This window comes from Aulonocara sp. 'chitande type north' Nkhata Bay, linkage group LG1 (genome assembly GCF_057382095.1).
Source record: "Aulonocara sp. 'chitande type north' Nkhata Bay isolate Kocher_YH1m ecotype deep benthic linkage group LG1, A_spYH_male_GT1.1, whole genome shotgun sequence".
Taxonomy (NCBI): domain Eukaryota; kingdom Metazoa; phylum Chordata; class Actinopteri; order Cichliformes; family Cichlidae; genus Aulonocara; species Aulonocara sp. 'chitande type north' Nkhata Bay.
Window position 1 is genome coordinate 20,515,334 of NC_141344.1, and position 14,563 is coordinate 20,529,896.

Below are 14,563 nucleotides of genomic sequence, written 5' to 3' on the forward strand. Positions count from 1 at the left end.
TTTATTATATGCGCCCTTGTTGGTCTCACTTTGTTTCCCCGTACACACTCCTTTGGGCTTCTTACATTTTGTGCTACATAGTGCTTCCTGTAGCTTTGTTTTCACAGCATACATTGTGGAAACTGCTTGCATTAAAATTTATGTTTGTACCTTAAAATTTATTTTCTTTCCTTAGTAGTTTAGTGGAAAAAGGGACAAATTGCATCATAACAGCAAGATGCACCACTTTTCTTGTTAAGACTATGAAGGTTTCTAGTGTAAATTCAGTATGAACGTGCAATTACATAAAAACGCCTCTTCTGTGAGTTACAGGTGACCAATAACACTAATGCATCTTTTTGTCAGCGAGGCTGTGAATACATGAAGACAGCTCCACTTCCACATAAAAGGAAAAACAATATTTAAGTTACTGAATCATCTACTTTAAAAGATTATACAAATCAATAAAAAAATAACCTTCCATACCAAATAGAAACTGTTGGCTACAGAGCAGGTAAATTCACTTTGGTTTAGATTTAAATATATATTTACTGGTCTGACAGCCCACCACTTCTCCACCAAGCTGATTCATATTTCAGCTTGGAGCCATGCCACCTACATGTGACCTTGATAATGATAATGTATACTGACTCAAACTGAGTCACTGCTGTGCAAGCAAAATGTCAGAGTTGGCTCACTAACCCACTTTCCCTGCTGTGTGAGATAAGGAGGCGTTGGAGCTTCTGAACTCCACTTGGACACTGCTTGGAAAAACTGCCTTTGGAGCAGGTGGCCAGGGGGCCAAAACAGAGCCACCAAAGGGTCAGGAAGACTTTTAAAAGCAGAAATTGCAGAGAACTTCAGTATTATTAAATAAAATGCACTACTATACCTTCATTTCCACAGAGGATGCCAGTGTTACTACACAGGGGGTCTCAGCTTCTCATCTCCACTGTGACGCATACGTTTTAATAGACCTGTAATGACAACTATTGAGTGTGTAAAAAATAGATATTGTTAAAATATGATTTATTCTTGTTGATCACCTGTTTTGTAAGTGAGCGGCTCATTGAATTTGAACATTGCCTTCATCGGTGTGGCTTGCTTGAGATCAAATTTGTCCGTTTGTGGCTCATGAGCTAAAATAAGTTTGACACTCCTGCTGTAGAGCCTGCAGCTATCCACGGGATGAGGTACTGCTTCATGCATATTATTATTAACCACATACTGTATGCTGGTGTTTATGAATTTCATTTTTATTTTGATCAACTGAGCAGAAGTATGCTGTCAAAGCCACTGAGCTGATCATTAACTGGAACGGTTCAGAATGATTCAGCATTTACTGAATCACCTAGAAGAGTCACTCCTTTCTAGTTTTAAACTGTTTCTAATAAAAAGAAGCTTAATTTTGCTCTATACGACTCTACTGTCCTATCAAACTATTAATAGGCTACTACCTAAGACATAAACTGTGATATTAAGCAGAGGTGTGGACTCGAGTCACATGACTTGGACTCGAGTCAGACTCGAGTCATTAATTTTATGACTTTAGACTTGACTTGAAAAAATGTTCTAAGACTTGTGACTTGACTTGGACTTTTACACCAATGACTTGGGACTTGAATTGGACTTGAACCGGTTTACTTGAAAAGACTTGATATTTTACCCCAAATATAAAATTTAACATGCATATTATATGGAGATTGAAAATGTGACGTCATTCACGGGTAGAACCGCAAAGGATTCTGGGAACTCGTGGCAAGCGGTACTAGCGCACGCAGGCTTTCAATTAAAATCAGTTAAACAGCGATAAAAAGAAACACAAAAATGTCAAGAAGCTGTTGTATTATTAACTGCAATAGCCGGTCGCATGACAGCCACGGGAAGCCGACGGGTAAAGAGATCGGTTGTTATCGGATTACGTCGTTGAAGAGAAATTGTTCGAGCCATGTTTCCGAAGTAACAAAGAGGCGACTGGATTGCAGCCATTCAAAGACCAAATATAACGTCCCAGAACACTCCAGCTCACAGGTTAGTCTGCTCCAAGCATTTACACAAAGGTCAGTCTGCTGTTGTAGTTAATACGTCATTTTCATAACATAATTGGTGATATAGGTTACAAGCAAGTCTGGCGCTGAACAGAAATTGTCGCGCTATGCTCCTTTATTTATTGTGCATAAATAGTAAATTGTCCTGACACAATATTGCGTTTCGCTTCTGTTATTATGGTACACTGACAAAAACACATACTTTTATTCACAGGATAAAACAGGTTTTTTGTATCACTAATTGCCCAGTACGATTACAGCATACAATATTATTGTCACTGCTACATTTCTGTGATGCTACCAGAAATTATTTCCACTACTAATTAATTACCGTTGAGCTCAAAGGTTATATTAATAAACGGTTAACGAATGTGTATTTATGAAGACGATTTGTGAGACTGGTAAACTTATGGTACGTACGATGGTCTTTCGTTCTACACGGTGCGTTTCAAGGTCCTGCACCCATCCATCGGTAAACTGTACCTGGGCTTGTTGCAGTGACCGGAAGTTACTAAACTTCATGAGTGTATGCACTCACTCCAAGAACCGTATAATTATAAATATGCATATAAATATGCTAAGATGAGATAGCTGACTTCATCTAACTAGCAAATGTTTTCCAGGCTACGTTGGTGATACAGTTTTTTTTAATGTGTATGATATTTTTGTCATGCGATTTTAAAGCTGGTCCTACAACCGCATCCAAGAATAACATGCAGCTTATCTCAGAACTGTCGGTGAAAATTATTCTTGGAGCTAAGTTTAATTGAGCTGCATTTTAAAGAGGTGCAATTTCACAATTTGTGTATATTTTCTAAGTTCACTATTTTGTATGTGTTGAGAAAAACACAGATTTTAAAATTACATGGTCTAATATTTACATTTAGCATAACTGCAACATTATTTTTTCGTTTGTTTTTTTTTAAGACTCGAAAGGACTTGAAATTCAAAGTTTCAGACTTGTGACTTGACTCGGACTTTTACACCAGTGACTTGAGACTCGACTCTGACTTGCCTGACATTACTTGAGACTTGACTTGAGACTTGAGGATAAAGACTTGAGACTTACTTGAGACTTGCAAAACAATGACTTGGTCCCACCTCTGATATTAAGCCATCCCAGGGAAGAAAAAGGCAAAGAAAATGTAGTAATTTTATTTCAATTAGCCTACTCACTCACCCATAGTTATAATCACTGCTGCTGTTATAGTAAGATCATTTATCTGGGGTTAACGCTGACCTCTAATTGAGTTGGAATCTGGGAAACGTCGCCATAGTGTTGCTGATACTAGCTAATATTATTCATCTCTTATTGCAGTCAGTGCTATGCTGCTCTCCACCTGATCTGCAAGCTCTGCCGATGAGCTCTCATTACTTTGAGTGAAGAAACTCTGTGCATCAGTACACACAGGCTAGCCAGGAGGAAGGTTATTATGTAAAAGAGACACATTAGGAGAATTATATGACAACCACAGGGACTGTATATAAAAGATGGATGTTGATTCCAGTTTGAGAAATGGAGGTCGGGGGATCCTCTGGTTCAAAAAAGTATAGAAGTAAATGTGAAACTGGGACCCCACTAAACAGCTGATGAATTTATAAACTCAACTGTTGGTTTCAAGTTATACCAAATTCAACATGATATTCAATTTGTAAATTATGTAAATTATTAATAATTACCCCAATATCTAATGAACACTCTAAACACCTAAATTTTATAAAAAGTCAATTATACATTTTAATTTAATCTCCTAAGACCCGAACTCTCTCATGGCATGCATTTTTAATTTCTCTTTGCTATTTGGGCTGATTGGGACCTGATGAATGTAAAAACAAAGAATTACCTGTTTTTTGGGGGGTGTTTTGTTCCTGATTTTCATTTCTGAGAAAAATGAGATCCACATCAGAGGACATTCTTTTTAAATTTCGATAGAACAGTGGCAGCATAATGTCCTCGTAAGTGGATCTCAAGCCCTTGTAGAGCAAAACTTTGTATTTTGGTCTAGACAACCAATCACTTATTTCATATTAATTTCTTTCTAATTATCCTTTTTGCGTCCTTTTGTTCATTTGGCTCATCCACACTGCTCTCTCCTATCTCACCTCCACCTCATCTGAAGCCTCATCTTCTGAATTGAAGTCAGGATTTTAACATATAAAAACATCCATAAACATGGTTAATTATTACTGATAGTGTCGCACTTGTCCTCTGATAAACAGCTTGATTACATATTTGCTAATTGCTGAAGCCTGACAATGTTAGATCCACTGCAGTAAAAGTTTCATTTACATCTGGCTAACAGTAGCAAAAAAGCAGCTCTTGTTAACACAAAAGTTCACGGTATCCTCAATTATTTACTCAGTGTCATTGTCATTGGAAAATTAAACTATTGTGATTTATTTAATGACACATTTTTTTAATTACTTCTGATGTAGACTTTATTATTTCTCCATCCATTTTCTTCTGCTTGTCCAATTCAGGGTTGCAGGCTGGACCTATCCCAGCCACCTTGGGGAGAGAGGCTGGGTGCACCCTGGACAGGTTACCAGTCTGTTGTAGGACTAACAGAGAAAGACAGACAGCCATGCACATTCACATTAACACACTCACATGTTGTTATTATTCAGGCAGTTTAAAATAGTGTGTACAGCCTCTGTCATGGGGAACTACATAACAGCAGGGGTAAAGTTGCAAACAGCAGGGGTTGATTAGAGTCAAAAAAGAGGATAAAGCAGGGTGGGCTTCAGGGTGTCAGCTCCATCCCTCAAGCATTAGTTTCTTTATTATTACCCAGAGGGAGGAAAAAGCAACATATGACTACCTACCAGAGTCTATCTATGCATGCAGTGCTTTGTCAGTCAGATCCTTTTCTCACTTTTCGCATCCAGTTAAAAACAAACAAACAAACAAAAAAATCAAGCAACTAAAACTTATAAACTTAGGTCTTTCTAAAGCCAAGGAGGAAAAATGAAGAGGTTGGGTTGCTGATAGGATTGCTAATAGCGGTTGAGAAATGGCTCAGGTAATGTGCCTAATGTAAACATATACTAATTTCACAATGCCGTGAACTGAAATTAGATCAGAATATATGTTTTCCTTTTTGCACCTGTGTGGTAATTTTTACCACCTCCCATATTTTCATTTTTTTACAAGTATGAAACAAACAGTGGATTTGGACATTTCTGACACTCTTTCTGTGTTAAAACAAATAAAAGGTCTCTCAGGAAAAATCCGAAATGCTTGTTTTTGTCTCCGCTGGTTGCAAAAAAGTTTCGGTGTCTGACTGACAGCAGCTGGCAGGTTGCCAGAGTATTACACACTGAAAAATAAGAGACCAAAATAAACAACAAAGCAAACGAGTAAAAACAAACATGCAAAGTTAACTGTTGTTTGTGGCATTGAACAGAAAGGGGCCACAGCAGCATCTAACATGTGAGTGACATTCACACGCTGTTTAATGCGCTGCAGCTGAGCAGCAAATTAGCTGTCTGGCCTTGAAATGTTGAAGTCTAAAAATATTTTGTTGTTGTTTATTGCCATAAATGTGCGCTATGTAAAATAACAGCTTACCTCCTTCACATTTACAAGTAGCGGTAAAAACACACACACACCCACACACACACCCACACACACACACACACACACACACACACACACACACGCGCACGCACATCCTCATCTTCATTTTTTAATTTTTAATCTCCTCCTTGTCATGGTAGAGGCGGTCTGGGGGCCTTTTCTAGGGTTGAGCGGATCGATCCAAATGTGGATAGTATTGATACCAGCGCTGGTATTGGATACTAGTGGACTGGATCTAGAGTGATTGAACTGATATTTTGTTTATCTCATCCTCTAAGCTTACCCCCTCTAAGTTCAGTGCATTGTTCACATTCATCAGAAAGTAGACATGTCTGTGCAAACAAAACTCCTCTCATGTAGGACCACTTTGCTCCGCTCCCTCCTCGGTGCTGTGTTGTGTCTAGTTGACCTGTGATCGAGTGACTCAGCAGCACTGAGTAGTGACATGCTCCAATGAGTCAGAAAGTGTAGCATTGTGTAGAAGTACTCAATAGGTTTAAATGAAGTAACTGCAAACAGTGATGAGTGCTGGAAGGAAATTCTTTGCTGTGGCAAAATCATCGACTTGTATAAAGACATGAAAGAGCGTTGTCCCGGAACAAGCAGGAAATGAAATGAAGAGAGGAGGAAGTGAATCCCTCAGACAGACACACACCCTCAACACAGAGACGGAGGTCACAGTCCTTTCAGAGAGGCAATGAATATCCAGGAAGCTGACATAGTAGTGAAAGTAATGTTTAATAACTGATGTTGGTTCTTCAGCTTTAGTTCACTTGAACGTGTTATTGGTCATCATAGTTGTGGTCGTTGAATACGTTCAGATTTGGAAAACTGATGATGATTCATCTCATAAATTATCTCACACACTATCCCCTACATAAGCTGCCTTTGTAAGTTAAAAGTATTGGTATTGGCAATAGTGGCTCTATATTTTGTTGCTATTGGATTGATACCAAAAACGGCAGTATCACACACTGCTAGCCTTTTCCTTTCTCTCTCTCCTCTCAGGTGGAGTTGTGGGCTGGCTCTTCTCTCTGGGCACACCTGATGGGGGAAGCTCTGTTTTTTCCAGGCTTCAGTCGTCACACTTGTTTCTCATCTCTTCACCAATGAGCAGTACTTAAAGACCGGCTTGTGCCTCCACTTGCTGCCAGATTGGCGTTGCCTCAGTGGGGTGACGCCTCCTGTGAAAGGACAGCTGGAATTTCCTCTTTGCCATTTTTGTGTTGCTGTGGACTTTCCTGAACTCAACTCTTGCCACTCAGACCTTTCCCCACAAACCTGCCACAAAAGGAATTCTCACAGTCCGCTTACCTGCAAACTCTCCCCCGACTCCTCTGCCTTTCAGTGATCCCTCCACAGTGTGTTGATAAAGGTAATCAAGTAAACTTTCAGCTCCACTTTTCTTCAGAAATAAGGAATCATTCTGGTGCACTCACCTTTGGCTGAATCTTACTCTTGTTTCAGTGTTTTTAGTGCATCCCCACTGTTTTCCTGTAACCAAGACACTTACCTGCACAATTATCTGCAGCCTTTCCCAACGTTTTTAACTTCCAAGTTCCTGTAAATAAACCTTTTAAAGCTGGTACAGTCAACGTATTAAATGCACAAAAATAACAACAAAGGAAAAGAAAACTAAGGAAAAATTACTGAGGCTTTGCTTAAAATGAAAAACAATGTTCTAGCATTCATTGCCCAAAAAGAGAAAATGCATATTTTAGTAAGTTAGTATATTTAATGTTTGAAAATAATTTGGGGTGTGATTTTGTATTTCCACATTGAATATGAATTTTGCCTGTAAAAATTCTGTTCAAATTTGCACTCAGACACAATGAGTCAGACACTTACTATGTGTAATACAGCTGATTCCATTTTTTTTTTTACATGTTTATCGTTGGATAATTCACACACCAACTATCATGTTGAATTATTTGATTTGTGAGTTCCAATTTTAGCAGTGTTGTCTGACAATGTTTGGTGGGCACGCTCTTCTGTTTACTCTTCTAAACCGAACAAAGCTGAAAACAGATGCACGCTCGTGTGTGATTCAATTGAACGTTTATGAATTTTAAAGTGCACACATTTGATACTCTGAGCGCATTTCCTCTTTAAATAAACAGAGTTTTCCCACAAACGGCGTGTGGAGCACACCTCACTTGTAAATATTTGAGTCAGTGCTTCAGAAAAATTACCCAAATTTGGTATGAGCAAAATTTCCCTGTTTGATGTCTTGGGAGGGGGGCAGGGGGGTGAAGTTGCAGAATGAGAACCTGACAGATCTTTTTCAATGGGAGAGGAAAATTCTTCTTTCCAGCCAATGAATATTTAATGCAGAGAAAGGTTTCTTAATAAAATACTGTGCAGGCCAGTCAAAGACATGTTGGGCCAAGAGTGTCTTGGGGGAGCTTCTGTTGCTGTGAAAGGCAAATATCAGCCTGTGAATACTAAAAGGGACAATAACAAAGCAGGGAAAGACAGGGAGAAAAAAGAGTGAGGGGAGACTCTTGTGCATTTTTATGTGTAAAGCCTGAAGTCTAATCAGTTCTGAAAGAGGATAAATTTGCTTATTTTAAGTAAATATTAATTTCTGATGACTCATAATGTATAGCTCAAAAGGTTCTCATTCAGCTGTCGTGTAATACAATACGTGATGAAAAACAAGTATGGCTAGCAGCTTGGGCTGAGCTACAGTTTTAAAGATATGTGAACGGACACTGAAACACACTAAGGGCACTTTACTGGAGATAAATAACAGTCTTAGAGTTCAGCAAAGGTTTGGGAGGCCGAAGTCACACGATCGCTGTGGATATGACACAATGCCACACTACAGATTGGAAAAACAAAACCAACCAACAAACAAAACCAAAATAAAACCCTGGCACTACCCACTGCAACTCAAGATGTAAAAATCATAGTGGTTGTAAAAACCTGAAGACAATTAATATGACTTGTTTTGATTCTGTGTATAAATGTATAATACCCAGTCTTCTGAAAAGCCAAGCACAGTCTTACTGCTTCTATAGGAATTAAGACGGTAAATAGTAGCCAGGTGCTGATAATCAAATGCATTTGATTAATTACTTATCAGAAACAGAAGTTCAGGTAGCTTGCTGGTCTGGAGCTTTCAGATATGTGTAAACAGAATGCCACAATCTTCCCAGGAGTGGATGTATCGGCACACCCAATTCACCCAATGTCAGACCACGAATTGCTTGAGAAACTGTACCCCCCCCCCAAAAAAAAACCACAACCCAAAAACCAAAAAACAACCCAAGAGCTACATTCCAGACTATGCAGGGCTCAGCACTAGAAAAGGACAGATTATTGTTTGGAAGAATTTCCTGGAGAGACCTTTTCTCTAAAAAAGAAAATTGCTGCACATCTTAGGTTTGCAAAGCTGTATTCGAACAAACCACAAGAGTTCAGGAGCAATGTCTTTTTGACAGAGGAGATGAATGCCTCGTTCGTTGGTGAAAACGAAACACAGCATATGAACACAAACAACTCACAATAACAGTCAACCATGGAGGTCGAGGGGTGATGATTTGGGCTTGTTTTGCAGCCACATCACTTGAGCAGTTTGCAGTTATTGCGAGTCACTGTGAGACATCTATCCAATAACTAAAGCTTTGCCCAAACTGAGTCATGCAACAGAACATTGATCCCAAGCACAGCAGCTATAGAACCTAGGTGGTGCAATAGCCCAGTCAAAGTCCAGATCTCAACCTCAGGAATATGATTTAGTGGGAACTTTAAGAGAGCTGTACATAAAGGTGTGCCTGCAAACTTCAATGAGTTGATACAGAAACTGAATACTCCAAGTTGTGGCTCCTAAAGGTGGCTCCACAAGCTACTCTATCATGGGATGTACTTTGCTTTTCACAGGACTGCATAGAATCCTGTAATAACTTATTTTATTTACTCCAACCCGACTATGTGATTAAAAAAACTAAATGAAGGAAAATCTGATTATCACAGTCACTGGCTTTTCAGCTTTAATGCGTGACTGGTACAGAGAAGCTATGCATGAAAAGCAGATTGCTTAGGAAGTTGAGTGCTTTGTTGTGCAGTGGGTGCCCTAAGTGCTCAGCGGAAGCTGACTGAATAATTTTTATGCTCCATGTTAAAACTGCCTTCAAGCTGTCACAGACAGACAGCAGGTCAAATCAGGGGTAAAAAGGTCATAGACTGCCTGATGTCTGCTGTGCTTTGGCATTATTTATGATAATTTATTTATATTTATAATGTAGCAATACATGCCTGCGGACTTGTTTTCATACCGTGACTTTCCAGAGTGTGTTGAGGGGTAAATAAACAGGTTCCAATAGACCTGATGATTAGCCTTAAATTGAGATATGTTGAGCGTTAATTAAAGGAGATGCATTTTCCTAATTGAACATACAGAGATGTATTTTCACATGTGACATATAATCAGAGACACCAAACATACACACTATGTCTTGAATTGTGTTACATTAATTTATTTCAGAGTGCTAATGGCATTTGAAGTTCAAGGTTAATGGTGAAACGTGAATGGCTATTCTATCATGTAAGCTTCATTTAATGGCGTGACACTAATGGCTTTCACCTCTCAACAACTTACCAAAGACAAATAAAGAAAGCATTCTTTCCGTGTGCTTTTTTAAAAAGCTTTATCAAAGTTGCCAAGTACAAAACAAAGTTAAACCGTTTCACAAAGTAACAAGAGGGCAAAATAGGAGAGAAAGCATAAAAACACAATAAAACAATTAATTTGCTGAGTTTGATTAAAGAATTTGAGACAACAATAGGAGGGGAGGGAGCGTGCAATCAAGAATCAAGGATAAAAAAAAAAAGTAAAACCCCTTAAAATGACAAGATTAAAACTGGTGGTCAAATCCACCTTTAAACTTAGGTGTAGAAGAAAGGCTGTAATTGTCTCTTCTTTGGGTTTGTTTAGTTCTGCTTTAGTCAGAGCAAAGCGAGCTAGCACACACAAGATGAGATGCATGGATATATAACCTTTTAAAGGTCTGTGAAGGGCAGACGAGAGCATGTTTAACCACGGATTTCTGTAAAGCAGAGCATTTTTTCTTTTGCTTTGGCATTTGAAGAAAAATCTGAATCATTTTTGAAGCTGTAAACTATGCACTACATTTAGTGCATACATCTGTTTTTCATCTCCAAACAACTTGTTTCATCCTTGTTTAGCTGACAAATAACAAAGTGAAGCATAGTTTATGGGCTTTCCTTTGAAAAAACAATACATTATGACTGCCAAGTTCACTCAGCAACCTCATAAAAACACCACCATGCAAAAGTCTTTTTTTTTTTTTTACCTTATTATGTAAATGTAGGAGATATTTGCTCAGGCATTGTTTATACTACAACAAACCATAGTGGATGAGTGTTGAGAAATGATATTATTACAGATCCTGTCTCGAGTGTATTTGTTTTAAAAAATGAAGGTGTGCATATTTTTTTGTATTAGAAAATACTGAGCTCTTTGAAAAACAAATGTCAGAGAGAAAATTGCACGATTGATTTATAATGTTTTCTAAGTAACTATATGAAAGGTAGCTGGCATTTTCTGAAAACATTTATAATTTTGTGCTGTATTCAAAGGCCCTTGCAATGCTGAATCTTCAGCTCTTCACTTATTAAAAGGTCAAAAATGTATATTCCCTATTTAGTTTTTCTTAGATATTCTTTTTTTTCCCTCGATTCTTCTATTCATGCCAGATTGGACTCTCCATTTGGACAAATAAATGAGAAAAATACAAGTGTCGCTAACTATAAAGTGTCACAAAAAGAAAGCAAAACTACAATATTACAACATATAATTATTTCACATATAGTATGTCACAGTTATCAGTAAGGATGTGCACTAATTCTTTAATCAACTAAACGTGAAAAAAAAATTAGACTAACAGCTTACTCTAGAACTAAGAAACACTCAGATATTAAGTCAAATTTGAGAACCATTTAAAGAAAAAAATGTGAAAAACTGATGACAACGAGTTTTAAACCAGTAATTACGTTCATTAATGATATGTTCATGCCGCTTAACTGTGCAGCACTTGGCATCGTGCATTATCAACATTACACGTCATACTCCAGACAGTGAAGAAGAGAAAACCGATGTTAAATATTTAATTAAATTAAATTTAATTCAATTCAATTTTTTTATAGAGCACCAAATCACAACAACAGTCACATCAAGGCGTTTTACATTGTAAGGTAGACCCTACAATAATACATATAGAGAAAAACCCAACAATCATATGACCCCCTATGAGCAAGCACTTTGGCGACAGTGGGAAGGAAACCGTGACCGGCAGATGATATCTTGATTTTTGTAACTTGCCACATTGCGCCATGACTGTCACAATTGACGATTGTGCCGGGTTTTACTGCCATTTGATATGATATTGATAACGATAATCTTGCAGAGAAGCTCAGAGACAAACTTGTACACAGAGAGAGATGTTGCAACTGTTTTGAAAACTTAGGTTTATGGAAAGAACTTTGCAAACCAACACTCAGCAAAGTCTTTCCTTCTGGTTTTGACTTCTTCTCCTCCTTATCAGGGTGTATGACGCAAATTGTCCGAGTGGCGAGACCTATTGTTTCAGGGAATGCTGCAGCGGCTTCTTGCACCTTAATGGGGTGTACATATGACTGCATCTGTGTGATAATGGCACGACAGTGAGCGAAGCAACCACTGTGGAGGGTATATTGGCACCTTAAGCACAGAAGCTCAGACTTCCCTCTCTTCACCTCTGCCTTTCCCAGACCAGCCGATAGATGTAATCTCTCCAGTGTGTCCCAGGTCTACGCCAGGGCCTCCTCCTGGACATGCCTGACCAGAACACCTTACCTAAGTGACGACAGCATTAGCCATCTTCTTTTGATGTGAAGAAGTAGCGACTCTACTCTGAAACCCTCCTAAATGATTACACTCCTCAACCTATCGCTAAGGTAGAGCTCATCCACCTTTCGGATAAAGCTATTTTCCACTGCTTGTATCAACAATCTCAATCTAATAGAGTTAACAAAAAGATGAAGCCAAAATGAACAGGTTTTCTCAACAACAACCAGTATTGGGCATAAATTAAAATTTTAACAATTACATAAACGTCTGGTAAGTCTGGTACCGACCAGTGACAACAGCAACTATTAGTCAGCTAGTCACATCCCTAGTTATCAGTACTACCATATCATGACACCACAGTTTTGAAGGGTTATGTTTGTGTTTATATTTACACATACTATAAATTATAAATTTATATTGGAATGCTTTTTGAATTCCTTGTAGTGGATCTGCCCAGAATTCTGATTAGATGCTTGAATCACCTCAGTTGGTTCCCTTCGGCATGAAAGAGCAGTGGCTCAACTCCGAGCTCCCTCCAGATGTCCACAGCTGAGCCCAACCACCCCACGAAGGACAGCTTGTATCCTCAATCTCATTTGTTTGTTTTTCACCCAGAGTTTGTGACCATAGGTAAGGGTTGGAACGTAGACCAACTGGTAAATTGAAAGCTTCTTCTTCCAGTTCTGTGCTCTCGTCATGACAGTGACACGCCACACCAATCTGCAGGTCAGTGCTTATCCACGAGAGACTGAAGTGTTTCTCTAAACTGGCAAAAGTGAAGCTGAAATAAGAGTGATCAGGGGTTATTTGATGCTGTTTTTTGAGAGCCTTGCAGAATAAGAGGCTGGATTTGCTGTACTGCTCTAAAAGGTAGTGATTCCCAACCAGCAGACGTGAGCAGTTGACAGAGATGAGTGCTGCGGCTGAAAGAAATTGCAGACCTGTCAACTAGAATAAACCACAGAGCTTGCTGGAAAACTGTCCCTAACAGTACAAGTAAAGAAGCTGCTCTGTGCATGACAATTACATCATTGGATGGAAATGCAAAATGTCCCTTCTTTTCTGTATGATGCAAAACAATGATTCAGTAATGTGTTTTCTGTGTCTCTTTTCTCCAAAAAATCAAGACTTACACTGTAAGAAATTTTCCTGTTTGTTCACAGGCAAGTGGTGGTGATAGATTTGCCAGGTTTAAACTTCTTTTACAGTCTCAGATTTTCATAACAACACTGTCTATAAAAATGTCACAGTGTTTTTGTTATTCCTAATATACTCCTTTCCCTACTGCTTGGTAAGCTCTTATTCTGTTATTTTAGTGCACTTTGCTCTTTATTCCTGTAAGTTGTTCTAGAATACTTTTGATCGACACTGTTTTGCCAAAAGTATTCACTCACCCACCCAAATCAATGAATTCAGGTGTTCCAGTGACTTCCATGGCCACAGGTGTATGAAATCAGTCACATAGTCATGCAGACTGCTTCTACAGACATTTGAGGAAGAATGGGTCACTCTCAGGAGCTCACTGAATGTCAGCATGATATCATGATAGGATGCCACTAATGCAACAAGCCCATTAGAGAAATTTCCTTGCTGCTAAATATTCCACACTCAGTTGTTAGTGGTTTTATAACAAAGTGGAACCAATTGGGAACAACAGCAACTCAGCCATGAAGTGGTAGGTCACAAAAAATCAGAGTCAAGGGATGCTGAGTAACATAGTGTGCAGAGGTCACCAACGTTCTGCTGAGTCAATTGCTACAGATCTCTAAACTTCATGTGGCCTTCAGATTAACTCAGGAACAATGCATACAGAGCTTCATGGAGTGAGTTTTCATTGCTGAGCAGCTACAGCCAAGCTCTACATCACGAAGCACAATACAAAGTGCCAGATACAGTGGTGTAAAGCATCCGCCACTTTACTCTAGAGTAGTGGAGACATAATAGTGGTTGCCAGGAGAACAATACTTGTCTGACTGCAAATTGACACTTGTAAAGTTTGGCGGAGGGGATTATGGTGTAGGGTTGTTTTTCAGGAGTTGGGCTCAGCCTCGTAGTTCCAGTAAAATAAATTCTTAATGTTCAGCCCCAACTTTGTGGGAACAA